The sequence below is a fragment of the Colobus angolensis genome, unplaced genomic scaffold (assembly GCF_000951035.1).
Source record: "Colobus angolensis palliatus isolate OR3802 unplaced genomic scaffold, Cang.pa_1.0 Scaffold361, whole genome shotgun sequence".
NCBI lineage: Eukaryota > Metazoa > Chordata > Mammalia > Primates > Cercopithecidae > Colobus > Colobus angolensis.
Genome location: NW_012116944.1, coordinates 53,169 through 57,004, shown reverse-complemented (window position 1 = coordinate 57,004; position 3,836 = coordinate 53,169). Strand labels below are relative to the sequence as shown.

Sequence of the window (3,836 nt, the reverse complement as noted above, 5' to 3'; positions counted from 1 at the left end):
TCATTTAAATAAGATGCAAAATTTCCACGGATTTTTAAAAACTGAGATATACGCCTGTCTAGCTCATTACTGTGCCCTGTTGCCTCGCATATTCCTGCTCTGTCAGGATATGTAAATTCATGAACTGTACTCATGGTTGCTTTACGAAAGGTCTATAGAGACTAAGGTCTCTAGAGTTAAGAGAAAGACTCTTGGCTTCTGTGACCAATGAAAGAAGACAAACCTGACTCTTTTTATTTATTCTGGTTATTGTCTTTTTCCTTTTTTAATTTTATTTTAAATTAAAAATTATAATTATAAATATGTATAGGGGTACAAAATATTATGATTTATGAATATAATGTGGAATGATCAAATCCAGCTAATTAACATCTTCATCACTACAAATACTTATTTTTTTGTGGTGAGGACATTTGAACTTTATTCTCTTAGCAATTTTGATATGTACAAAATTATTACAAACTCCGTTAACCAAGTTGTGCAACAGACTTCAAAAAAGCAAAATAAAAACAAAAACTTATTCCTCTTCATTGACCATTACCTCCTGTCTCCCCATTACTACCAGTTCCGAGCCTCTGGTAACCACCATGTTCCTCTGTGCTTCCATGAATTTGATTAAAACATGGTTTTAGGATAAATTCAGATATAAGTGCACACATACATACTCTATACATTTTGAATCTTCCGTCTATGTTACCCTGGGACTTGATAAAGGGCACACAGCTACAGATTTCACTGCAGTTAATTAATGTGTGGATTACCTAGAGTTGCTGAATGTAGAGAAAACAGCACAGAGTAGAATATCCTAGGACTGGCTCGCAAATTGTTAATTCTGCAATGGTTTCATTATTATATACTCAAAAGGGCATTAATTTTTTTAACTAGAGAACTGGCATGCAAGTGACTTATTATTTTATTTGGATCACGATATTTATTTCTGTAGTCCTGTGGTACAGAAAAGCATTTGGAAAGCACATAGGAGCACATATGCACCTACGTCTTCCTAAAACATCCCTTTCAACGTTCCTTCCCTTGCTAGCACATAGAGAAAGGCTCTACTAATTCATTTGATTGAATGCAAAGCAGCATACTTATACCCAAGATGTGCAAAACATTGACCTAAAGCACTTAAGGGATCTTATTGCTCAGTATTGTTCCCTATAAAATCCTTTCGGCCAGTGTCTGTACTGATTCTGGACATACAGACTTAATTCTCCTCTGATACCTGTACTCATGCTATTTCCCTCACCTTGGAATGCCCTCTTCTTTTCTCTATGTATACAAATCCCATCTACCCTCCATGCTTCAAGATCTGGCTTAAATGCCACCTGTTTCATTTAACTTTACTACCCAAAACAGCAGGAAAAAGGAAAACAATAACATAACCAAATCAACCGGAAGGTTATTCCCTGAAGCCTTAAGAAAGATAACAAACAGGGAAAGACTAGATACGTCCAAGACGTCACCAAAATGATGTCATAGGTTTATACCTAAAGACAGGAACTTTAGGATATAATAAGAAAAGTAGTCTACATGTCTATGTAAATAAACATTTTCATTTTCAAAAAGATAGGTACACGTATCTAATATGTACATATGCAAGCAATCGGGTAAAATGTTACCTCTAGGGAAAATTAACAGAGACTTCTTGCTTTTTATTGTACTTTCTCATTTATGTAATGTATTACTTTTGCAAAAAAAAAAAAATGCATTGTTTAAATGAGAGTATGGCAAAAGGAAAATTGTGTTTTAAGGTTTAATTTTGCATCTCACTTAAAAAACCTGAATAAAACCTAAGGGGTAAAAATGACAGTCCACTTCTGTTCTGAATCCAAACAAAATGCCTACATTTCCGCTGATGTGAATTTCAAAATTCACAGGACCTATACATAAAGGAAACTACTTTGTACCAGAAAATAAACTGCAACTGAGCCGATTAGCAGTGACAAGAATATGTTTCCTGCATAAGCCAATTAAAGACACAAAGATACCAGCTCTAAGGTGTTAATAGCTAAAATTAGCAGCTCCAGATTTTGTTTCAAAATCAAGTTTAAATGGTGTGCTTTGCTTTGTGCAGTTATCCTTAAGAGAAAAATGAGCAGAAAGGAAATGTGATAGAGGCTACTGGTAAAAAGGTCCATCCCCTGGTTGCTCAAGGATATCCAGTACCTTGTGAAGTATCTGAAACATAATAGGTGCTTAATAACTACTCATGGAATAAATGAACAAACAAGTATACTGCATGCTTCAGAATGGTAATTAGCAAAAGGAAGGTGTGTGTATATATATATATGTGTATATATGTATGTGTATATATATGTGTGTGTATATATGTAAAATATATGAGATGCAGACACAGTAATATAAAAACGTTTTAAAAACCACAATTATACAGAAATCTTGCTACATATATACATATATACAAGATTTGAAGTGTGCCAGGCTTACTGAAAAAAATACATTTGAAAGAATTTGGCAATATCCCACCGTGTAGTGAATTACAGATTCTATTAAAAACTTACTATTTAAAGGATTCTTAAATTACCCCCTACTGTTTGTTCTGTAAATACAGACTTCTCTATAAATGACACCAATATTATTGCTAATGAGAGAGCAATGCAGTAATTAGAATATCATTTGAATAAAATGTCTTATTTCCTGTTGTTGTTCTTATTCTCCAATACCAATAATCCAAAAGAAGAGAAAAAATTCAAAGGTTCAAACATCTCTAGGTAATTAGATGCTGTTTATACAGCAATATAACAGCAACCTCCCTGAAGACATGAACGTGACTTATTAGACACAATGTTTGTTTTTGCCCTTAAAACTACAAAAATAACATGAAATTAAATCAACGTAAAGGCATAAAAACTTTTAAAATACATATCCTTTGCCAAAAGACTGAAGTAGTGATTTGAAGATCTCACGTACTATTTTTCTTCAAGTTAGCTGTAGGGCTTCTTTTTGGGCCTTGAAAACTTCAAAAAGTACTGGAGAGCTCTGAGAGTTACTAGTAATTGGTTTACAATCTAATTCAAATCTATTAGCAGTAAATTGGGGTTATGTTTGCTTCTAAAGGAGAGATGCTTAGTGGCCTATACATCACAGTGTAAAAAAGTGATGTACTACGCCATCTTCACGAAGAAAGCTATGGAGTAACTTTCATTAGGTTATTTACCTTACTTAGTATTTCCATCCAAAAACGAGGATGGGTTTTCTCTTAACCAAAAGTCTCTGCCTGTCTCTATTTCCCCTGTCCACTAGGACACAATGTGTGTATTGTACTGTGCTTAGAATAGCTACTCTTGAGTGTGAAGAGAGGCACCGTTCTCAGTCTAGCAAATGTTTATTCTGTTTTGTTTGTTTAGAGACAGGGTCTCACTGTTGCTCAGGCTGGAGTGTAGCGACTACTCACAGGTACAACCGCAGAGCACTATATCCTCAAACTTCTAGGCTCAAGTCCATCCTGTCTCTACCTCCTGAGGGGCTGGGACTACAGGTGTGCGCCCTTGCACCCGGCTAAACGTTTGTTATTTTGATATCAACCAGTAGTTATTTCCTAACTAGCTTTAAGAGTACTATTAAAAAAAATAGTACACTCTCATGATAAAAGTTCCCCAAAGTACTGATGGGTATAAAATTAAAAAAAAAATGGGTATAAAAATCTCCAACAGTACTGATGCGTTCAAACGCTCCCTCTGAATTGTCAGGGCAAACCACTGATAACAATCTACTATGGACATTTTCCTATATCAGTACATAGAGCCTTGTCTCATTTTTAACAGTGCTAACAGCATGTTATTCTATAAATATATGAACATTTACTAAAAGGTTTC

At 34.6% G+C, this 3,836-nt stretch overlaps 1 protein-coding gene across 1 annotated transcript in view; it reads right to left on the bottom strand.

The window, feature by feature from the left end:
* The window catches only part of ANK3 (ankyrin 3, node of Ranvier (ankyrin G)), a 272,063-nt gene that overhangs the window by 237,605 nt on the left and 30,622 nt on the right, over nucleotides 1-3,836 (bottom strand). The window lies entirely within an intron of this gene.